The sequence below is a fragment of the Drosophila innubila genome, chromosome X (assembly GCF_004354385.1).
Source record: "Drosophila innubila isolate TH190305 chromosome X, UK_Dinn_1.0, whole genome shotgun sequence".
Taxonomy (NCBI): Eukaryota; Metazoa; Arthropoda; class Insecta; order Diptera; family Drosophilidae; genus Drosophila; species Drosophila innubila.
In genome coordinates this window covers 24331546-24357401 of record NC_047626.1, presented here as the reverse complement: position 1 = coordinate 24357401, position 25856 = coordinate 24331546, and the positions used below count along the sequence as shown (strand labels likewise).

General features: G+C 34.9%; 1 protein-coding gene across 6 annotated transcripts in view; it reads right to left on the bottom strand.

Annotated features, from left to right (window-relative positions):
* LOC117794205 (sex determination protein fruitless) overlaps positions 1-25856 on the bottom strand; it is a 175586-nt gene that overhangs the window by 134804 nt on the left and 14926 nt on the right. For all 6 annotated transcript variants that reach the window (XR_004618392.1, XR_004618393.1, XR_004618391.1 and 3 more), the window contains exon 2: positions 15830-16673. The gene's annotated coding sequence lies outside the window, so the exon portion shown is untranslated. The remainder of the gene's footprint in view (positions 1-15829; positions 16674-25856) is intronic.

Genomic DNA, 25856 nt, shown 5'->3' with positions numbered 1-25856 from the left:
CAAGATTTAAGCTAGATAGATATAAATCAAGATTGTTCATGAAAAAAAAAATTAACAATTCAGTATTAAATATTTGGTTTTCTTAGGTATATGACTAGAACACAATCTATTTCATTGTCTTTGAATCAAAAACATTTCTCTTATCTTCTAAAATTAAATTCCAATAAACTTTTTTAAAATGCCGAACTTGGAATTTAACCAACCAAGTTTAATAGAAAAGTTTTTCCTTTTAAAAGCCAAAGTAAATGTTACTTAAATATTTCCCGGATATAGTATTTACACATATTTCTTATTGAAATGCTTAAGATTAGTTTGTCGATCGTTTGCTTCGACAGCGACTTCAGTTCCAATATGTGATTTTAAAATGAAAGATACAAAATGTATCTTTCAACGGATTCCGGAGCAGGTAGACGGCCAAAGCGAACAGAAATGTTGGAAAACCGCAAAATACATTTTTTTTTTGTTTAGGCATTTTTATAGCTGCTTGTTGACCATATACCAGCTACCAGCTACCATCTGCATACCAGGCATGTACTACACACACACACACACACTTACACACACGGATACATTTTTGTATCTACATATGTAGCTGTCGTATCTGTGTGTATGTATCTATGCCATGCTGTTCGCTAGCTTTTGATGAACCGTTATTTAAGCAACGCACACCATAGGCAATAAAACATTCATGTTGTTGTAGTTGTTGTTGTTGCTCCTCTATAGACAACTAACAACTCGGCACAACAAAAAGATAAATAAAATCAGCAAACCTAGAGAAAAAAAATTCGCAAAAAAAATTAAATTTTTTTGCTTCTTTTTTTTTGTTTTTTTTTTTTGCCAATCGGCACGCAGTGCCAGTTGAGCATTTGACCTAAATACGTTGCCTGTCCATTGTTGTTGTTGTAGTTCTCAATAGGCTAAACTTAACGCGCTTTTGTGCGTCGCCAAAAAAAAGCTAAACACGAAGTAAAATAAAATGGCAAATAAAAAGAATTCGCTGCTCTTAGTTTGCAAAGTTGTTGTTGTTGCTAATTTCGCAAAAAAAAAAAAAAGAAGACAAAAAAAAAAGAACAGAATAAAAATTCTATTCCGCGTTTGACGCCGAAAAATAAAGGCATGAAATGAACAACTGTACACAAAAGCAAAAAGTCACTGTTGACGCCGACGCCGATGCCGACGCTGACGGCGACGTTGACGCCGACGCCAACGTTAGAGTCCAACGCTGACACAGCAGGCAGCTTTGACTCTTGTTCTGCTGCTGCTGTTGCTTCTTTGGTGCTGGCTAAATTTATAGCCGCTTACGCATGACGCAGCTGACAAAAGCTCTCAGCTACACGCACACACATACATATGTAATTACACATGCATAGTGACTTTCAGCTTATTTAACCCACTCTTATAGCCTATTTCCACGACCACTCACATTTGGCTCATCTGGTCACATTTGGATGTGCCTCATTTTTGGCTTTCCACGACCAAATGTGAAACTGTTAAGACACTTAAAGCAAAGCAGCTGTTCGACTTCTGTGCACAAATTATAAAAAGCAGACGATAACAACATTTTATTATTTATTATGATATTATAATTGGCGCAAATTTAATGGCTACCGATTTTATTGATGAAAACAGCTGGTTAAGGTGATAATTGCTTTTTTTTAAGAGTTTATCGATAAACATCGCGTGTTCGATAAAAAAATACTGAAATTCACCGGGTCGAATGACAAAATATCGGCTCATTCATTTTGGATGAGCCAACATCATCATCCGGATTTTGTACTGAAATGAAGTCCACATTCGGGCCGGATGATGAAAATGGCGTCGGATGAGCCAAATGTGCTGTCGTGGAAATAGCCTATTATACTCTTAAGTATAACAAATTTTTAGTTATGATTCGAGTTTTATATCGAAATATAAAATACACAAAATAATCAATTTGTCGATATATCTGTGTATTATACATCGACTTGCAAATATCGAGTTTTATCAACTCGAAAGATTGTCAAAAAAAATAAATATAATTAGCGTTTTAAAGTACATGAAAATCGTTGCTGCTAAAATCGAAATATCGATGTGTTTTTACATCACTACAAATTCATTTAACTTGATTTATTTATTTAAAGTTGACTAAGCAGATTTTACAAGCAACTATTTTAACTTGAGCAAAATATTGTATTTAATTTTAAATTTATATTACTTTTGAGTTAAGCAATAAAAAGAAAACAAAGCTAAGAATGCAGTGGGTCAAATAAGCTGTGAGCCACTGTACTTACTACGCATGCATGACGAGCAGCTTGTTGTCAATTCGACAACGCCATTTGACTTCTAACTGCTTTTATACAAGCACGCACACACGCATAAACACACACACACACACCACAGAGGCGCTAACTAGGCGACCAACTAAACTTAAATAGCGCCCTCTGCTGACAGCGCTGCTTTGTGTTGTCAAGTCGCCAAAGCGCAGCAGCAACAGCGTCGATTACGCAATGCGTTCGTTGTTTTACACACACACACAAACAAACAAACACACACAAAAACATACACACACTATTATCAACCGAGAGCAGCAGCGTTTTGTTTCGTTTCCGCGATCGTCGAGCTCGTTAAAACAAAAACAAAAACAACAAAAAACGACAACAACATCAACGAAATTCGCAAATAGCAAAGTTACTTATGTATGTGTGCGACCCAATTGGAAATTTGACATACAAAAGTGTAGAGTTGAAGAGCGAGAGTAAGCGAGAGAGAGAAAGAGGAATAGCAGAAGCTATTGTAGCAGACAGCTGTACTACGTTTAATATATTTATAAAGGACAATTCTCCATGTTTAAAAAGAAAAAATAGTAATAAATTAATTTTATAAAAATATAAGCAAAAATAAATTTTTTTTATATACAAAAATATTGACACACAAATTTATTTAAAGTTGAGCTAAGAAATTAATAATTCACAAAACTATTAATATTATATATTACTTTATTCAAAACTAACCTAACTAATTTATTCTTCTGCAAGTAAATGTACAAAAAAAAAAAAGATTAATTATTATTTTAAGAAAAAATAAATAAACAAATAATTGAACTTAAACCTGCATAAATATTTGCCAAATAAACTTTAAATTGTTTAGTTAAGCGAATAATAGACAAATATTATTTTTAAATTATAGGGAAACTATCTTGATTTATTTTAGTTATAAATCAAATGCATATTTAATGTGCTTTCAAGAGCTTTTTTAGAATCATATTCTTGTCGTCGAAGTGTAAATATTATTTTGATTTCATGAAAGTTCATGTTTAGTTATATTTTTTACTAAGCTTTAATTTAATATAATTAAATGAGGACTTAATGGGTCTAAAGAATCTTCACGTTGTTAACGAATGTAAAGTGCTAAATATAAATTTATAAAATCTAATCTCTATTTTGTTTCTGTTCCAAAAAATGGTTTACTTGACACTTAATACCAAAAGCTTTTATTTAGTCGGGGACAGTGATAGAGCATTTGAGTTTCAGCAATTTTTTTTAGGCATTTGGCCTGTCATGTTGCAAAACTGAAAACTGAAAAGAGAAATTTTGCAGTTGGTTGTGTCTGACCTTTGGCTTGACCGTGGGCGTGAGTTGTGCGAATAAGAAGAGAAAAAAACGTACGAAAAAAAAATAATAGTTGCGAAAAATGTTTCTAGCGGGTCGTCGGTTAGCTGAAATTCAATGCTATCTACGCACACACATACACACACACACACACACACACAGACGAGCGCGCCAAATGTGCGCAAATTAGTTCAGTAGGTGCCTTTTGTTGTTGTTTTTGTGGATGTTGTTGTTGTAGTTGTTGTTGTTGCCAGCTGGCGCGGCGTCATTTAAATTTAGCAGCGAGCCGGCAAAATTAAACATTGAAAATCATAAAGAGCGACAAGCAACAACAATAACAATGCATAAAAAAATTCGCACATATCTGTCCTTGACACACATTGCGTATACGCAATTTACGCAGCTCGCTTGTTGCGTGTGAGTGCGTGCGAATTAGCAAATACATACATATGTTCGTATTTGTCTATGTGTGTGTGTGACCTACTTACGTATCTGACAGATACAGATAACAACATATGTTTTCGGTATTCGCAATTCGCAAACTAGTCTTCGTATCAGCAGCTGGTTTTTGTTGCTTCTCCTTCTCCCTCCCCCTTTATCACACACCGGGCGGAAGTGTTTCTTTATAGTTTATGCTTAAGCTAAGTGGAAGGGAGGAGTGGGGAGGATAAAACTTTGGCGTCTCTATCGATGCGTCTGCTGCATTATTGGCATTGATTAATGACGGCGCTTCATCTGCGGTTCAAAAGGTTCGAGACAAGACAAATTGTATGTGGGTTCAACCATTCCCAACAACAACAATAACAACAACTCGCGACTTGCAACTCGCATCTTGGCCAATAAATTTTGGACAGCTGCAATCAATATGTGCTTAAGAAATTGACCAAAGATCAGCTGCTAAAAGTTATAGGTCAGTATGTAACAGAAATATTATAGACAAAACTGATGAAAAACGTTATATTAGCTCTATTGATAGGGGGCATTACTTGGCTTATCGAGATTCATTAACTAAATCTACAACATTATAAATTAATGAGATTTGGAAATACACAATAAAAATAAAATATACAAAATTAATCCTGAAGAAAGTTAAAAGTGGTATAGTCTCAATTAATGAGAATTTATCAAATCTATTATAGTTTTCTAAGAAAAAAAAAAGCAAAATATTTAGAAGAAAAAAAATGTTTATTGTATCAAAAACTAACTGATCTAATTAATAAAAATTATATTAAATTTATTTGTCAGTTGTTTTTAACAGTTTTTAGGTGTTACTTTTGTTTTAAACAAATTTGTACATATAAATATGCACACATAGTTTTTTGTTTAAATCAACTTTTAGAATTAAAAAAGTTAATAAACCAACTTATGTATAAGTAAATAAAATATAAAAAAACAAAATCTTTAACTTTCTTTTGCTGTTTTAACAGTTTATTTATTTTACTTTTGTTTTATACAAATTTGATTAGTTTTGTATATATAAATATGCACATTTTGTTTGCTTTTTCTTCTTGCATGCATGTTTATTTGTTCAACGAGCTTAATTTCAAATTGCATTTATTTAGCTATATTTTTGTAGTCGTTGCGTGTGTTGTTGCTTGTTTTGCCATTTTTTATAATTATTTTTTATTTATTTGTTTATTCGTTTTTTTCGCTATTCTTATTTTCTTTTCTTTTCATTTCATTTCTTTTGTTTCTAATGTCATGCAGCGCGAGTTGCGTACGTGCTTTTAGCTTAACTCGTGCTGGTAAGGAGAGGTGGGGGCGGGGGCGGGGTCAGAATCCACATATAACTGTACACACTTATGCACATATACTGTGTGATAACAGAACTAAACACACACACACACATACACAAAAATACAAATACTTGCTTGAAATGCACGTCGTCAAGTGCAAGGCAAACGCAAAGTGTTTGCATGTGTGTGTGTGTGTGGAACTTATTTCATTTTTCTATTTGTGCTTGCTTTATTATTGTTGCCTTCCTGATAAACTGAAAGCACAACGCGAAGCTTTGTTTTTTTTTTGTTGTTTTCGTTTTTTTGGTTTTTATTTTCTGTATTTGTTGCTGCTCATTTGTCGCTTGGGCCACACACATATGTTTGCCAAACATAAGAATTGCGTAAGCGACGACGCGACGACGTGACGACGTGCTGGCAGCGCTGCTTTGCTGCTGAGCGCAAAGAGAATTCGCAAATTATGCGAACACAAAAACTATAAAGTAAAGATCATGAAACAAAAGCACACAGACAAGCGCGCTCTCTCTCTCTCACACACACGCACAGACACATACACGACAGCTGCAGACAGAGAGACGGCCGTCAGCTTTTGTGCTCTTCAACTTGACTTTGAAATCGAAAATGTTGAGAGAGCGCCAAAACGTTTGCTGATTTGTGCGTGCGACGACGACGACAAAGAGAGCGCGAGCAGTGCTGCTGTTGTTGTTGTTGCTGCTGCTTTCGGATTTTTGGCAACATTTCGGTTGCGATTGCGATTGCTGCTGCTGCTCTTGTTGTTGTTGCTGCGATCTCGCGAATTTTTCTGCGTGCGTTCTTGTTGTTGTTATTGGCGCGTGGCTCACGCACTTTTTTTTCGCATATACAAAGTGTTGTTGTTTGTAGCGGCGACGTTGACGGCGACAGCGACGCCAACAGTTCGTTGACTTTTGTGCGTGCGAATCGTCGAGCCTATGACTATGATTATGTTGTGTTGTTGTTGCTGCAGACCATTTTTTTTTTTGTGCGTGTCGTTGATCTCTCTAGCAAGACAACAACAACAGTAGCTAGATTGTGCCTCTGCTTTTGGGGTTCAATGAACTTTTTTGCCTTTGCCATTTATTTTGTGCGTGCCTGTATGTGTGTGTGTGTGTGTTTCTGCGTTAGCCCAAAATCATATCGCCAATGTTGTTGTTGTTGTTGTTGTAACACAAAGTTCAATAGACTCGCGAATTTTTTTTTTTTTGATAGTTTTCAGCAAATTAGGCATAGGCATAGAAATGTTTCTAGTTGTGGATCGCCTCTTCTTCTTCTCATTTTTCTTCGGGCTGTGCCCCAAAATGGTAACAAAAAGATTGTCCAATTTAATTTTGTATTTCTTTCCATCAGCTCCATTGAGGTTAGGATTCAGTGAGGCTACGAGCTTCTTCAAATCCAATTGGAATTTGGTTTATTACATTTACAATCATTTTATCGCAATTTATCTCAATAATTTGCTCTATATAAAATAAAATAAAAATGTATCATAATGTATTTTAAATTTATTAACTTGTCAGCTGCCTAAAGTTTTTAATTTCCGTATAAATAATTATTAAAATTAAAGTTTCTTTTTTTTATTAATTTAAATTCTATAATCTTTAAATATAAATAAATATGCTTATGTACTACGAAACTATTTTACGACATTATGCTATAATTTGAACATTTTGTAAATATTTATTTTTTTTAAATTCTCCCACTTTCTCTCTAATTCTCTCTTTCTATTTCGTATCTTTCCCCATTTGCCTCCCATTTTGTATCTATTATTCAGTCATTTTTCACTTGCATTGCTCCATTTGTCATGTGGCAATTGATTGACTGAACTTTCCGCCCGCATCCACATTTTAAGCAATAAACGCGCAACGCAATGCGGGTGCACAACTAGCACATACCCTGTGATTGAAAAATAAGCTCAAAATTTATTGAGATGCATTTTTATGCAATTATCGATAGCTATCGATTGCTAATTTTACGATTGATACCTTGTAATTTAAATACTCAATACAAATATGGTCAATACTTATTCCCTTTTTTAAGCGATTATTTCAAATAATTTATATGTGCTACCATCAAAAGTTTTCAACTAAATAAATAAAAAAATAAATTGTAAGTAATATGGACAGCTATTTATTGACTGTCGTCTACTGTCGATCGCTTTCCAACCCTGTTTTATGGTTTTTTGGTTGCTCTTCTCTTTTTTTTCTCCGCTTCATCTACTTTTCTTATCTGTTTTGCTCATCTCTTTTTACGATCGACGGTCAATTTTATGTTTCAAAAGCATTTCGCGTCAATTTCAAAAGTGAGGGTGTAGATGGGGAGCCGAAATGTGCGGGACGGGGTCGTGAGGGTAAAGAATTCATTATTTATGCCAAATTTATGCAGTTTTCAGTACAACACAAAAAAAAAAAGGGAAAAATAGCAAAAACAAAATAAAACTTTCGAAAGTTCTTGGAGTACCATGGGAAATTCGCAATGACCGATGATGTTTGTGGCGGGTTGTTGTTGCTGTTGCGGGTTGTTGTTGCTGTTGTTGCTGGCTCTCAAGCGGCGCTTTGTTGGTGAAATTTCAACGTCTAATTGCCGCAGCTGTAGTTTTTTTTTCTTTCTTGCCTCTTTCTTTTTGCTGTGACACGGCAAAAGGCATATACAACAACAACAACAGCAACAACAACACATGGGAGCATGTATGGCACATACTTAGTTAGCCCCTTATATTTGAAGCGTTTCATTTAAATTTGGTTTTTTTTTTCACTGTTTATATTAGTTTTATTTCTTGTTTAGCAAGAAAGTTGTTGAAACCGGATTTAAAGGTATTTTTTTATTTTTGGATTTATCAAATGCCATAAAACAAGCCAAAGAAATTTTATGGCTACTTTTCTACGTTGCTGCTTCTTTATCCAACTAGACAGCTTCGGGTGTGTTGTCAACGGGTTTCTAATGCTGTTTTTCCCAAAGCTCCACATATTAAATAATACGAACAAAAAAAAAAATAGAAATAGAAATAAGAAAAATGTAATAAATAAATAAATAATTTGCTTGTGTGCGTGTCATCAGCTGGAAATGATTATGTAACTAAGCGTAATTAAAACAACGGCAACAATGGCTAACTGAATTAACCTTGTTCTGGCCCAACGGAAATTGCGCACACACACATACATATGTATGTAGAAGCTACAAACACATACACATAGATACACGCGCGATACGAGCGTAGATACATTTGTATCTTTGTTTGTATCTTGTGAGTCCTTGGTTATAATTAATCCACAATTGCACAAATACACACACTCACACACACATACAGACACAACACGCAAGCTTCTGTCCAAATGTGTATTGTTGTTGTTGTGGCTGTTGTTGTTGCTTTTTTGTGGGGCGTCAACTGTACCCAGAGCGATCAGATAAATTGCAATTGGCACCTGGCCTCCATCTCTTTCCCTCTCTCTCTCCCTCTCTCTCGCTCTTTTTTGCAACTTCGTGTGGAGTGTTGGGCGGGAAAGGGGATGGGGAAGGGGGAGTGGAAGTGGGAGGGAGGGTGCAGCTGCCATCAGCTCCATCTAAAATGCTAATTGCCAATGGGTCAGCCATGGCTTGCATGTCAACATTGCAGTTGTTGTGGTTGTTGTTGTTGTTGTTGTCGCTTTTAGCTATTTTCAAGCTATTAGCTCAAAAATCAGCCACAGAATGTGTCACGCAGCGACGCGTCGTGCGCCTCTCTCAGCGCTTCTCATCAAACCGAAAAGCGTAACACGCATACGCAACGTATGCACACACACACACACACACACACACAACCGAACACACATACTTTGCACACCTGACATTTCATAATTGCATTTCATAATTGCTAGCTCAGTTTTTAATTCATTTCACAATTTCGAAGCCTGAGCAAAGTTTTGAGACTTGTAGATATTGAATTAAAATAGCTAACATTAAAAAAAAATATCTCTAAAGCTCATGTTATTTATAAAGTCGTAAATATTAAATTTTACACAATGTTTATTTAAGATTTTTAATTTTATTAAATTTTATTTGAAATATTTAAAAATTATTTTCTTGACTAAAAATATCTCAATTGTTAAACATTTACATTGCAACTCTTTTTAAAGTTTTTTATTTTATATATTTATCAATGATTTAGCATAGTTATTAATTTAGACATAAATTTGATTGTATTTCATTTGAAATGCTAACATCTTTTTTCTTCAATATCTGGACAGTTAAATTGCAATTTTTTTTTCTTGAATATCTGGACATTTAAATTGCAATTTTTTTTTAATTTTTTACGTTATGTCTGTTAAATAATTTAGTGTTATTATTAATTTCGACTTTTAATTTGATCAAATTTAAATTGAAATGTTTAAAAATTATTTTCTTAAATTTCTTGAAATATCTGAATTTTTATGCATTTGAATTTCAATTTTTTTAGCTTTCAAACTTTTTAATCGAATTGTTATTTTGAAACCATTTGTTTTTAAAATATTTTTTTTAATGTGTCAAGTGAATTCTTTAGTTGACTGTGTTTGGTTGTAGATAAATAGATAGATAATAAAATAAATATAATTATTGAGTCTGAGTAAATTATGCAATTATTTGGCATATCAGAAAATCTAAAAAATTAATTTTGGATGTAATTCTTTTTATTTTTAGCTTTGTAAAAAATTAAATAAATTTGGGACTTGCATAAAGTGGTTCACTTTTAAAACCCGTTGACAATTGTTATGTGTGTGTGTGTGTGTGTGTTTATGCAGCCCTGGTAATCATGCCTACATGTGTGTATGTGTAGGTGTTTGTGCTGTTTTAATTGTTGTTTTTTAAGTGTTGTTAAGCTAATGTTATGCATTAGTTGTTGTACAATATATGCTGTTGTTGTTGTTGTTGTAGTTGTTGTGTAAATTAGAAGGCGGCTGCCAGATAAAGAGCAACAACAAATTAGCAGCAGCAACAATAGCAACAACAACAACAACAACAATTGAACAACGCAACTGAGAAATGAGCAATAATTGATGCACGCAAAATGCAATAAAGAATTAAGGTGCAAGCGAGAAAGAAAGCGAGCGAAAGGGAGAGAGAGAGAGATAGAGATAGAGACGTGGTGGGAGGCAGAGGTAATGAGTCTGAGGTGAGTGTGAGAGTGGTGGAAGGGGGGTGGGAGGAAGTAGGGGCAAGGTTGCACTCACTGCATATAATTGCGTTATAGTTTGTAGTTTTTGCAATGCTAACGATAACACACACACACACACACACACATACATATATATAAATATATATATACACGCGAACAATGCTGTTTTTAGGGTTACCATATTGCCGCAACACATGCGCACGCTCTCACTGCGCTGCACTTCTCTCCTTTCCCTCCCCTCTTCATCATTCTCCCTCTCTCTCTTTCTCTTTCTCTGTCGCTTATTGCATTTGCATTTGTTGTCGTTCTCTTTGCGGTCTCTTAAGCTGCCGGCGTAACTTTTGCTGCCTTTTCTTTTCTTTTCTATTCGTTCCTTTCTATTGGCTTCGTTTCGTTTCGTTTCCTTTTCTTCTATTTTCTCTTACACACTATGTTTGCCTTTGCTTGCTTATTAATCACTTCCTTCTTGCGTTTTGCACGCGCTTTGCCACCCGTTCCCACCCCTCTTCCACCTTCCTCCCATGACCACCCCAACACTCTGCCCCCTTGGGCCTAACCGCAAGCCTCCCCTCCCCCACTCACCACCCCTTTTCGCCATTTCCCAGTGGCGTCATGCATTTTGTGCATTTGTCAGCAAATGACAGCGACACACACACACACACATACACACACACACTGGTGAAATCTTCAAGGTTGTATGTTTGTGTGTGCGTAAATAAATAAGTTTGGCATATTATCAGGCCACGGTTGAGAGAGAAAGAGAGAAGAAGAGAGACAGAAAACAAAGTTAATAAATATTTGATTTACTTTAGATTTACTTTCCATTTTCCTCGTTCCACTTTTCAATTTGGGTTTCCAACTATTTTTTTCAGTGCTTATCGATATTGCATTTTAAGATTTATCGATACGAAATTGACAAACAATTCTGTTTTTCAATATTCATTTCAATTCTAACTATAAGTGATCTGTCACATATATAGAAACTTGTTTGAAATAAAATCTTTTATAAATGTGTTCCTCAGAAATGAGACTCAATTTCTTAATCGTTATTTACCAAAAAAAAAAAGAGAAGGTTTTCAAAATATAGTCTCAAAATTGTTTCAACCTACTTATGTATATTTGATTCTAGTTGAATTTCTTTTTACTACCTTGATCTTCTTCTGCTTCATTCTCTTCGTTTTTCTACTACTCTTCGTTTTCGCTTCATACTTTTCCAACTCCTCCTTAAATTTTTTTTTTAATCAAGATCGTCTTTTATCTTCTAATTTTTCCTTCTCCCTTTCTCCTTTTACTAGATATTCCTTACCTTTCTTTACTTACGCTTTTATTTTCATCTTTTTTAATTTTATTTCCATCTTTTTTTAAATTAATTTCATCTTTTCTTCTTTTGTATTTTATCCTGTTTCTATTCTTTTCTTGCCTCATTCGTAAGTCAATATTCTTATCCTTGTGCAAATCTTTTAATCTTTTTGTTAATACATGTATTCCTCAATCATTCATTCAATTCAATCAGCTGCGATTCGCTTTCATTCAGCTTCTGTGAGAACTTTTCCTCTCTCTCCCTTCCCTCCCTCTCTCTCTGCATCGCTGTCTGACTCATTAATTCGTTCACTTCCGCATTCAATGCAAATATTACACATACGCCGCGTGTGCGTGCAATCAACTTTATGCAATGCGAAGCAACAACACAAGTGTTTGCCTATTATGAACATGTATTGCTTTTAATGATATTTATATAGATTTTATTACTGTTTACTTGTCTTCTGAATACCCTGTAAAACTACATAATTGTTTATGGTGCATTATTGATATCGAATTAACTGGAAATATATTGATGGCACTTAGTAGAGGGTATCTCTAAGTCAACTAGAGCATAATTTTTCCTTTGTTTTATTTTATCGAAAACGCGTGCGCAGCGTGCATTGCACACAGACATCAATGCGCTGCCACGCCCTGCAATGTGGGCGCAGATACGCGTCAGGCGCCACCTTTCATAACGGAGAAACAACAACAACAACAACCACAACAACAACAACAATGACGGCAACGGCACGCAGCTCACACGCCAAATGATTAACGGCAATTACATTTCATAAATAAATGTTTCTCAAACTCAAACAAAAACAAAAACTAAAGCAATTCACATTTTTATTGTCGAACGTGCCCAGCGAAGAGCTTTGATTACGTCAAGCACCAGAAAGCACACTTCAATGCGATTTGGCACCACTGTGCACGCAGCAGAGATTGTCTAAAGGCCAAAGCATTGGCCAACTTAAAACCAGGCCTAGTGCACAGATGGCCATAAGCGTGCAATGAAATATTTTCAATTTCTTAAGATTATTTATTGAGTATAGTTCTTTGTCATTCATTATTTCATTTCAATTCAAATGAATTTTAAAATTTATTTCAATATTTGCATTAATTTGACTTCCTTTTTTCATAAAATTTTTTTTATTACTTTCTATAAAGACTACTTGCTTTTCAAATGGAATTTCTTTGGGAAAGTGAAAAGTATATTTATTGAACAACTTTATAAAAATGTTGTCAAAATTAAAATATTTATAAAATACAAAAAGATTGTCGCAAAAGATCAATGAATTTAATTATAGCCTTGACTATTTTCAACATTAGTTTTAATACAAACGCTTTCAATATTTAGCTAAGCTGATTACAATTAATCAAAGAAAAGATTGCAAAAATTGAGCATAAAAAGATAAGAAAATTGTTAATGTGAACTCGACAGTAAGTTATAATATGTATTTCTTAAATAAGTCTTAACAAATTAATGCTTAGATAAATTTCACTACAGTTATTTGAAATTAATTATTATAGTTTTTCATAAATACTTAAGTAAGTTTTTGAATTAATACATTAAGGCTTAACAATTATAAAATTAAAAACCTTTAAATGTTATGTTTCTGATTTTAAGTAACTTATAATTATTTAAAGCTTTAAGTTTATAGCTCAATTCAGAAAGCTTTAGCGGCTGCAAGTGCATTAAAGTTTTAAATCAACTTGCAATTTAATTCTTCCTTTAATTTTGTTTTGAATAATTTTGGAAAGCTTGCAAGCTTATAAGCGCATTAAAAAAGCTCACATTTAATAAAGGTTTCGCACGATTCTCTGGGTTTGGTTTTTGCAGAGATCGTGACAATCAGTTGCACATATCGATGCAACAAACATATTTGCAACCTTTCAACTGCAACTGTAATATGAAAACTATTTGCTAATGTTGTTTGTTGTTGTCTACTGCTGTTGTTGCTGTTGTTGTTGTTGTTGTTTAAGCTCTGTTGGCAACGTCATTTGCCATTACTCGTAAATGTCACATATTTATGCTGATGATAACGGCGCTCTTAGCTGTGTTTCGAGCGTGCGAAACCGCCAACCTATTTTCCCCTCTCCTCCCCACCCCTTGCCACCTTCTCAATTCACCATGGGCAGGGGATAGAGGTAGCAAGGGGGGTTTACTGATCACGCAACAAAAGTTTGCTGTCAACAAACGTAGAAAACGATGGCAAAACTCTCTAAAAATGACTAAAGTAAAATTGATTTGTCACGCTGCGCATAAATTGCAACTTGTTGTTGTTGTTGTTAGTGTTGTTGTTGTTGTTAGTGTTGGAAGCTGCAGTCATTGCAGTCACTTTGCCATGCTTTTCAATCAATAGTAATAACCCTTTTCTTCCTTTCTCTCTCTCTCTCTCTTTCTCTCTATTCGCGTGCTTTCCTTATTTGTCTTTTGCCATTTCATCAATTAGGCGTTAATTTTTACCGTCTGCCATTTAACGGTGTTAACGTTTTATTAATGAGCCAACGCATTTGGCGCCTGGGAAAAATGCCAAAGAGAAACCCTACAGCAAATGAAAATGCAGTAAAAAATAAAAAAGAAATATAAAAAAAAATCATGCAAAATAAATTTTAAGAAAATAAATATATAGACAAAAAAATGTACAAAAAACATATGTGACAAAACAAGAAAAAATTGTCAAATTGTCAATTGTCAAAGGAAATAATTATAAATATATATATATATATATAAAGAAAATAAATATAATAAGATAAACATTAAAAAAAAACATTAAATTAAAACTTAAAAAAAAGCAAATGCACAAAAAACATATGAGTCAAAGCAACAAAAAGAAGCAAAGCAAATTTGAAGGCCAAGGTCAGCGCCAGAAAGGGATCGTATCGGAACGGATTGGCAAAGACCGAGCCCAAAATGCATGACAACAACAACAACAACAACGACAACGACAAATTTCATGGTTGTTGTAGTTACCATAGTTATTGTTGTTGTCGTCGAGCGGAAGTGAGCGACGTCTGTGCTTGGTTTTTTTTTTTTTTTGACAATGGGAAGTGAATGCAAAGATCACAACAAATAAAAGGCTGGCAAATATAGTACATATATGTGCACACATACGCATGTGTTTGTGTGTGTGTGTGTGTGTGTGTGCCTGGCACAATGAGTGAACATGGCGAAGGTTTCAATTTTAATTGAAAATACCATTTTTGTTTTCTTCTTATTTTTGGTTTTAGCAATTGCAAAAATTGCTTTAATTAGCCTCAAAAAAGTTCAAGTGTGTGTGTGTGTGTGTGAATGTTGCTGCGTAAATTGCACATTAACACACACACACACACACATACATATTGCTTGACAGCTGCCACGCCCACCCCAAAGCACAAACATTTCATTTAAATGTGGGCTCCCCTCAAAAATAACTATTTGTCTAACGATGGCTTTAGTCTTTTTGTCTGTCATAGTCAAGCTTCACTTTGTGTGCAAGGTTGCGATTGATTTGTTGAGTTGAGAAACTTCCAGTTTTACACAATTTTTGTGTTAGCTTCCATTTGTGCAAATATTTCATCATGATTTTTTTCCAACATTTATCAAGTGCACATAAATAAAAAAGTTTTTTTTAAAATATTTTTTTAATGATGAAAGAAAATTTAAATCAAAAATCACTTAATATTGTCTTTAAAAAAGAGATTTGTCATAATTTTAATTTATATAATTCGAAGTTCACAAAGTAATTAAAAAAATAATAATTTTTTGAACCGTTTGCAATTTGGGAAACTGTTTGAAAAACTTCTGTTTAATTTCCTTATTCAAATAGCTTTAAGCTTATTTTAAAAGATCCAATCTTACTACATATATGTTCCTTTTTTTTACTTTCGATTAATTTTCAAAGTTGAACAATAGTGGTTTTGTAGTTAGCGGAAAAATTTGCTAAAAATTCGTGAGCTAAGCAACAAAAAATCAGAAAAATATGGTAATTTTTTGAGATAAGTTGAATATTGGAATATTGGCAAGTCCTAAATTATATTTAGAAATAGCTGTAGAGTCAGTTATCTAGTTTTGTGTAACTTACCTTAAACTAAAACACTCGCCAGTCGGGCGTTACCCGTCCAGCAATCCATAAGTTTCAATTTTCAATTGATTTGTTATTCTTTTTCGGGGTCGTCTTCTTCGTCGTTGGTGTAATAGTTGTTGTTATTATTGTTGTAGCTTTTGTAGTTGGTGTTTGTGGTTGTGTAGTTGTATCTTGTAGTTGTCGCTGCAGCAGTTGTAAATGTTGTAGCTTCTTTTGTTGTCGCTTTTGGTTACGATTTGTTTAATTTTTGTTTCCTTTCCTTTTTTTTTTTTTTTGTTTTTTGTCTTGATTTAGCACTTTTTGCACACCGAAAATTGTTGCTGCAAGCGTTTTACAACACAGTCGTGTCCGAAAATATAACCGTAATTTGAGTTTGATTTAAAAGTTTTGAGTTTTTGTTTGTCCACGTTTCGAGCTCGAGAGATTTGTTGAAATAAATTGTTTAATTTGTAAACATTTTCAGCTTCTTTTTGCTTTTTTTTATTATATTTCTTTCTTTCTTTTTTTCTATATTTTTAGTATTATTAAATTTTTATATTGTTATCGATAAAAATTGAATTGGTCCAGTTGGTTGCAAATATTTCGTCAAGATTTCTTGCTGAGAGAGAGTGCATGTGTATGGTTGTATTCGTGTGTGTGTGTGTGAGTATGAGTTAATGAGAGAGTTGGTTTCAATAGCCAGAGAGCGCTGCCAGAGTTGTAGCGTGTTTTCTTTTGTTGTTGCTGTTGTCGATAAACTTTTTGCTGAGTTGCTTTTCGATTCGCCGAGATTTCGAATAGGGTTTTCTTTAAGTTTTACACGCTTTCTTCTTCGTTGAAATTTAGAATTTTGAAGAATATGCTGCAATGAGAATGAGAGAAAAATGAAAGACAGGAAATTAGCTAACATATTTTACATATTCTATAGTTTTCAATTCTTTAAATAATATGTCAGCATTATTAATTCGAAATTAATGATTTTTGCATCAGGTACCGGATTCAGAATATTTAATATTAATAAATTATGATCGACGTTTATCTTACATATTTTTATTCAATTTCTTTATACTTTATTATAATTTTGTATTTTTTAAATGGTGTGTTTATAGTTTTCTTAATTCTTTCATAATTTCCGGTCACCCTTATATCTATATTTATATGATTTTAAAATTGTTTTTTAATCGAAAACCTTACCAGTACAAATGTTTCGGTTTTTGATTCTTGAAAAAGAATTTATTTTGGTTATTTCGGTACTAAAAATTAGACGGTTTTTTTTATAATATGGTCATCCTTTAATTTATTATTACTGATTGACGTGTTGGTTCCCTTTCAATATACAGTCAAACTTTACAGCTATAATTGGTGTAATACACCAATCGTCTTGATTTAAAACAAAACAATTTTGAGGCTGTTATTTGGATATAAGTACCCAGAATATGGTCACCCTACAAGCTATTATTTTGTAATTTTATAATTGCCCGTTTTTCTTGAATGAGTACTCAAAAGTACGGTCACCTTGCCATTATAAATGCACATTAACCTTGATTCTATTGGAATATATGGTCACACTTAACAGCAAATAGTTTTGTGGAAAACAAAAACAAAACAAACTTTTCAAAACTGCGAAACAACAACAAACAAAAGCTCAAATGTAGGCTATGACAAATGCCAGGCGAAAAAGAGACAGCAACAAGAACAGACTGCAAGGAGTGAGAGAGAGCGAGGCAGGGGGATAACCATCTCCCAACAATTTGACGTAAAACTTTCACTATTTTAATTACCTAGCGCAAATTTTGTTGCAGAACAACAACAACAACGACAACAACAACAAGGAAAGCTTTTGCCAGTGGCAATGTCAGTGATTGTTGTTGTTGTCTGTCTGTCTGTCTGTCTGTCTGTGTGACTGTCTGTCTGTCTATCTGCCTCGAAAAGTCTGGCAACTGTCTGCGGCTGTCTTCAAGTGCTCCGCAATACAAGTGCAATACGAGACCAGAGATAGAGAGAGAGAGAGAGAAAAAGAGAGAGAGAGGGGACGAAAAGGGGAGAGTGAGAGGAAGAGTGCAGAGCACATGCTTGGAAAGTTTTGCTGCATTGTTGTTGTTCTTGTTCTTGTTGTTTTTGCTGTTGTTGCTGCTGCAACATGTGGCACGCTTAATTATGACGTTGAAAAGTCACAACGACAGTGTCAACAGTTGAATTATGAGCTCACACACACACACACATTCGCACACGATAAACTTAAATTTTTTGCCAACTTTTGTGGCACATGACGTCATCACGACTTTGCTTGTTTACTGTTGTTATTGTTGTTGTTGTTATTGTTGTTGTTGTTGTTGTTGCTGTTGCTCTTGCAGCATATTTTAATCCAGCTGCAACAAGCGGCATGTGGCATGCAGCATCCCTATCTCAAACTTGCGCTGCGGCATTGAAAAACTTTTAGTTTGCTCATAAGTAGGTTGCCTCAATATCAGACTTCTATCTCGTCCTCTTTCCTCTCCCCCTTCCACAGCTTCCTCCCCTTCTCTCTCCCTCTCTCTGCTGTGACTTTCAAGTTCATGACAAGCGGCATCCTTAAAGCTCAAGCTTCTGTTGTGTTGCAAACTTATTCAAAGTAGCAAGTGAATATTTGAATACTATTCATTTACATTAACATAGCTTTAAAAGCTATGCTTTCGACATAGAGCTACTCTGGAAAAGCATTTAAAGCTCTTGTGAATCCTTACTCAAAGCACATTGAAGAGCTTTTTTATTAAAAGGGGCTTTAAAGTTTTTGAAGCAAGTGCTTTTTAGCTGGTAAAATTGTGTACAGACAAAAAGTTCTTGTTGATCTCTATTAAGGAGCCTTCTTATGGTTTTTCTTGTTTCTGCTTTGTAGCAGTAAGCAATAAGAGCTTTCGTTTTAATTGACAGAATTTTATAGAAGCTTTAAGTCTTTGGCTTAATCTGCTATGGCTATGTTTAAATGTTTAAAATCTTAAGCTACAGTTTTATTTTAGACGTTCTTTCAAAGCTTAAAAGCTTTGTATTAAGCCACATTGCTCTCTACTGAGCGTAAAATGCGTGAAAGCTCTTACGCTGATGCTTACTTAAAATCCATGGTGTGAAGAAAAGCTTTAATCTTATGCTCGACGTGAGCTTTGAAAGCTTTACACTACTACTGATCCTGTGAAAGCTTTTTATTTGAACTTGAAAGCAACAGCTTTATCTGCTTTTTGCCAGCATTGCTCTCAGAAGAGCGTTAATGGTGTAAAAGCTCTCTCTCTCTCTCTCTCTCTCTCTCTCTCTCTCTCTCTCTCTCTCTCTCTCTCTCTCTCTCTCTGTCTTTCTCCTTGATTGTTGTCCAAGAAATCAGACGCTTAATGAAATGAAAAGCTTGGAATCAGAAGTAGCCAGTTAGTCAGGTAGCTAGACAGACATACAGACAGACTAACAGTTAAGTTAAACCAATGCCAGACACAGAGACAGGCAGACAAACAAGTAGACAGAGAGAGAGAGAGAGAGAGCAAGAAGGAGAGAGAGGGGAACAGACAAAGGTTGTTGGTAAATACCAAACACGGCATAGAATATGTCTATGACTAGACGCTGTCTGTAGTATGCACCTTACAATGGCACTGCCACAACCGCCACCCCCTCACCACCTCACCACTCCTACCCCTGCAACCACCCCACGCCACTCATCTTGATGCATGAAATGAAATGAAATGAAATGAAAGCGATGCAGACAAGGCCCAAACCCAAAAGCTGACGACGACAGCCTGATGACTAGCTGCTTAAAATGTCTGCACAGCTGTTTTTTAAAGGTGTGTGTGTGTGTGTGTGTGTGTATGTTGCATCAACAGTTGAAGTTGCAGTCAGGGCATTCACAATGCCATCGACATATTTTTTAATGTTGCCAGACAGACAGAGAGACACTGAGACAGAGGACACCTCGTCAAAAGTTGAGAATGAGCGACAAAACCCCTCGACAGTTAGAGTTGCAAGTCGCCAAGTCGCCAAGTTGCAAAGTTGCAAGTCGCAGGTGAATGTTGAATGTTGAATGAAATGAAACAACAACAACAACAGCAGCAACTGCTTCTGACTTGCCAATGCAAATGGCAAGGAATGCAACTTGAAATGGGGCAGACGCAATGCGTCTCTCTCTCTCTCTCCCTCTCTCTCTCTCTCTCTCTCTCTTTCGTTCTCTCTCTACCTCTCTCGGTCTCACATCAAATTTTGTTTTATTCCTTGACAATGCGAATTGCAACTTGCGTCTTTTAATTTCGTTTTCTTTTGTGCATACTTCTCATTTATTTTCATATCCATCTCTCGCTCTCTTTCGCTCGTGCCCTGTCCTTCTCCCTCGCTTCATTTATCGATCCTGTTCAGCGACTGTAAATTTTGCTTCTTCGACTCGAGTGCATTGCCTAGTTATGATAAGCTAAAGACAAAGAACTGTCAGGACACGGCAAGGACGTCAAATTGTTGTTGTTGTTGTTGGTTTTGTTGTTGCTGTTGTTGTTGCCATGCGTGACCGACGCTGTTGACAATAAATTTATGCAATTATCATCAACATCATCATCCGCATTCAATGGGTTCGTGCACTTTTCGCAGCCACTGTGACCGTTCTCGATCCCTTTTTATTGGTTGATGTAAAGGCGACATATAAAGATCAAATTTAAGCTTATATCATCTAAACCAGCCGACTTTAAGCAGCATGTATAAAAAGTTGGTTCGAAATTTACCTTTCTCTTCTTCTTGAATTGCGAATGCTTAGAGCTACAACTCTTATATTCGCTACACATATTTATAGATCTCTTAAATACATATCCCGAAATTTTCAGAAAAATCTATTGATAATAACAAAAGCTATGCAAACTTTAAGCTTACAGCCACGACATTTGTATAAGGAGTTGGTCCGAAATTTCACTTTCTCTTCTTGTCCTTTAATTACATATGCTTAAAGCTACAACTTTTATTTTTTTCGCACTTATTTATAGAACTCTTAAAGACATATCCCAAAAATTTGATAGTGATCCATTAGTAAACAAAAAAGTTGCGCTCATGATAACAAAGTGTCTAGCGATTGATTAAAACGTTTACGTAAATAGATTACAGCGTAACTGCCAGTCGAGCAGTCTTCATTTAACTCTTTTCATTTCTTCTGCAGAAACAACAACAATAAGAAACTGCCTGTCTTGCCATTTATTAGAAACTGCGGAATTTTTCAGTCGACCGTTGACGGCTGCGCGACAAATTCGTTGAATTTATGAAATTTTAGAACTTTGCCTTAAACAAAAAAAAAAAAAAAAAAAAAACAAAATACTGAGCATTTTATGGAGCTCGAGTAACAGGGCACATGTCACGGAATTGCAGTTTGCACATGAGATAGCATTAAAAATAAAACGAATTACCAACAACAACATATTGCAATGGCATCTTGAGCCAGTTTATTGGATGATTGGATGACATAAGTCCAGTCAAGAAATTCAATTGAATCTCAGGCTCTCCATTAAGTATGCTACGGTAAGAAATGCATTAGAAACTCAACAGCTAATTTGATATGTGTCTCTCGTTATGAATTGGTATTATAAACTTCTTTTCCCATTTTATTATTATTACTAAAGAATACTTGGAAAATGTTTCAAGAAAACTTTGCAATCTCAATTACTTTCATTTTTTTTTCAGCATATATGTAATAGTCAAGATTTCCCAAATACTTTCGAAAAATTGTTGCTTAATATTGGTAATGAAAATTTGGATAGTTTGAAGTCGACAGCATACATTTTTGTTCATATATATTTGAACAGTTTACTTTCCACTCATAAAAAGTTTTAATTTAATAACAACTTTGAAACCATATTTCTAACAGAATTCCGCAAATAGCTAAAAAAAAAAATAAAGTGTTGAAAATAAAATTCTTACTAATCGCAGTATATTTATTTAGTTTTGAACCATCTTAATATATATTTTTTTTATGTGTATAGTAACAGATCTGCTTGATTGTACTTTGTAATACATTTTATGATAAAGTAAATCTGTTGATATTCGTCATTATTATTGCCTTTTTTATCGCCTGTTGACTGACCGACCGCCCTGAATTGCTGACACTATCAAATTGATTCGGTTTCTGGAGTTCTTCGAGTTCTGTCGTCAGTTGTCTGAGCTCTCGGGTCTCCGTTTGGGGTTTTGTCAGTTTCATATTCTTTGCTCAACAATTTTCGCTGTCGTTGTTGTTGTTGTTGCTGATCTTCTTGCTTTATTTTGAATTTTTTCTTTTCATTTCTCATTTTTTTTTTTTTTTTTTTTTTTGATTATTTCTTGCATTTTGCCTATGTGTTTTTCCAGGAATTCCGTCACTGATACGCTGCCATAAGCCCAACAAACAAGAACAACTACAGTGGCTACTAAAAAATTATTGTTGCATTTTTCACAACGTCATTTTCTGGAAAATAAATGCAGCCAGCTTGAGGCAGGGGGAAAAAAAACAAGAAAAAAATATTATTGTTTGTTGTACAATAATTTATGCAAATATTGCAGACGCGCTAAAAAGCAACAGCTAGGGCCAACTGAATGTGTGGTGGGGTGTGAGGTGGTGTACAGTTGGACACTGCCACACACAATCACACATAGAGGGCGCTGCAAAGAAATCAAGCCGGCAAATTGTCTGTCAGTCAGTTGGATAGCTTCTATCTCGCCCAGTTCCCAAGCAATTGAGCATATAAACTGCAGCCCCTATAGCAGTGGGGGTAACGGGGGGTGGGGAGAGGAAGGGGGAGATGGATGTCAATCAAGGGGTTAGTACAGTGTTTGACCAACGAACTGTTGACTTCGATTGAATGTGAAGTGACACATTAAGGTGAAATATTTACAATTCGATTAAGAATATTAACTGCCGACAACAGTGCTGTTAGGCAACATGCAGTGTTGGCTAAGAAAGTAAAAGCACACATTTACTACAAAAAAAACATAATACTATAGCATTTCCTTTTGAAGTTCAGAAAATTTTTTTTTGCAACACTGGTTTGTGTTATGAAAATTTGCTCCACAGCACTGGCAATAATGTTGCTTAAATTCAGCTTAATGACGTTTTTTTATTTATATATATGTTTGTTTCTCAACACAGTAAGTTCTTGATGAACTTATAAGCGTACATATTAAATTCTCATTGTTGAAGACAAATCTTTAGGTGGAAATTTTAGCTGTAAGTTATTTCGTTTACTATAAGAATGTCAATATCTTTAAGAGTATTACTGAAATTTTATATTTATTTTGCGTCAATATTTGAAACTTTTATTAAAAATCATTATTAAATGATAGTCATAATTTTAATTTATTTAAAAATTAATAGTTTTTTTATAACTCTTTTTTACAAACTTAAAAAATCGAAGATCGTGTCAAACTATTTATAAAAACAAAAAAAAAAATTTAAGCAAGGCTTGAACGTTAAAAATGTTAAATATATATGAAAATAAATAATGCTTAAACAACTTGCTTAGTACAGTGTCTGCCTGTGTCTAAGTAGATCAAGCTTCTAGTTTTAGTTATAGGTAAGGCTATAGCTATTCAAGTTACTGATCATGATATGTCTGGGATATGAAAATATAAGAATGATGGTGACCTGCATTGAACCCCAAGGAAGCATAAGGCAGGAAACCTTTGATGGCGAATTGCGTAGACTCTTAACAGGGCGCCACTTGGGGCATTGTCACTTATGAGTGGATGTTACCAAGTGTATGTGTGTGTGTGTGTGTGTGTGTGTGTGTGTGTGTGCGTTTGATGCCGCCTTCTTTCGCACAAACACTTGAGCACGCATTTGGCGGCATCGTCAGCTGCCACTTGGGCGTTTCAAAATGCAATCGATATGTGGAACACACGCATTCATACACATACACCCAAACAAACACACACACACACACACACAGGCATAAACATGCACACTTTGAGGGTGGGCTCAAATAATTAATAATAATTTATGATGCAAACTTTGTCGCAGTCACTGCAATTAGAAGCCGAACCAAAAAAAAAAAAAAATAGTCCTACCGAGTCCGCCCTGAGGTCTCGTACTCAAGCTCGAGCTTTCGAGGACCTACTGCACAAAAAAGGAGACCCTACAAAATTATGCATAAACGCATTTTAGTGCGCCTACAAGTAGGCAATGCCCAAGCTAAAGCGTTGACGACGCGTCGGTGAAACTACAAAGGCACAAAAACCAGATGGAAAATACAGAAATGGAAAGCAAGTTGTTATGGAAATGGAAGCAGGGTCGAAGAGAGGCAGGTAGAAGCGGAGTGAGCGTTAGCTTTTGTTGCAATGCGTTTCTTTTTGTTGAAGTGCACTCGAAAACGCACTTCTCACTCGCTTCTGGGCAGGGACAGGGACAGGGAAAAAGGTAAGAGTCTGACTGAAGCTTGCGAAAAAAGCAAAATTAAATAATACAAAAAAAAAAAAAGGAAAACTTAGATGCACGCAAAAGCGCCTTTGATCCTGATGCCGACATCGCAGTCTCAGTTGCAACCAAGCAAATAGCTCACGCAATTTGCAAAAAAACAAAAAAGAACGAAATGAGGAAAGCAAAGGAAAATGTAAAGAAAAACAAAAATGAAGAGTTTTTCTCTGTGACGCGATGACAACAACACAACGACAATGCCTGTTGACAAAGGCAACAAACAACAATAAACTTGAAGAAAAGCACCCAAGGGGACAAAGCAAATCTTCTCTCTCTCTCTCTCTCTCTCGCACTCTGTCACACAGCCGCTCTCTTCCTCTCTATCTGTCTCTCTGACTTGCTGAGATAATGAAAGGTCGTCGAAGTGCGTTGCATTCCGTGCATTGCCATCGTTGATGTTGACATCCTGCTGAGTCCTGTAAAACGGAAGGCAGCAGACACTGTGGCATGTGGCATTTGGCATCCTCTGTGTCCTTGCAGCATTACGTGTGCACGTGTGTGTGTGTGTGTGTGCGTGTTACAGGAGTGGGGATACTTCACTTCGCAACTAATCAAGTGTTAGTGCAGCAGCTCAACACTGAAAAGATTCTAGAGACAAGATCTAGAAAGCTTTAAAGCTCAGCTGCAGCTTAAAAGCTTGCAAAGCCCTTGAATTGTATAAACTGCTTTCAATTAATGAAATTAATTATAATATCATAAGCACATTTCTAGAGAAAGCTGCTTCTCAAAGCTCAGCTGCCTTTTTATAAGTGAGCTTTCAACATTTTTAAACATTTTTACAAAGCAATCTAATAACTTTGATAGAGTACGATCTACTAATTCAATCAAATGCCATTAACCCGTGAATAAATAAAAGCTCAATCTTTAGCTTTATAATATCATAACTAAAGATTTTACGAAACCAATTCAGCAATATCATTTCCACAAATAATATCCTTGTTAATCAATGATATCTGAAGGTCTGCTTTGCGATATGTGAGCTTTTAAGTACACTCAGAAAAAAGCAGTTCGATTCGTTCTACAAAAAAGATATCTTAAGATTTCTTTCAGTTTAGAAATTCTTTAGTACGAGTACGATTCATTCTCTAATTCATTTAGATTCATTCTTAAAGCGTAAATAGCCCTTAAAAATTAAAAAATAAAAACAAAATTCTTAAATTAAGAATTATGTATGCTAAATAAAGACAGTTGCGTTATAAAATATAAATCCTGTTCAAAAAATACTGCGGTAAGTACGATTGCTTATTCGTTTAAGCACAAATCGTTCTTAGCTTAAGAACGACAATATTTTAGCATAATGCCGAAAACTGTATACTGTTTGTATGCATGTACGTTCAGAAAAATAGTATTATATTAAGTACAATATGACTTGAATCAAGATCTTTTGTTCTTATATATTTTTGCGTTCGGTGGCTTAGAATTCTCAAGTGGTTCTGTCTTGTCAGCTATGAGGAGCTGTTCGACGTTCACTGAAAAATTAATACTGTAGCTCAGGACTCTATATAACAGGATAATTTCTGTAGTCAGTCCTCACATACAGATGATGATTTATGATTTTATTTTGTTGCAAAATGCTCATAATACATCTTCCGTATTTTAATTTTAAGATGTTTTTGCATT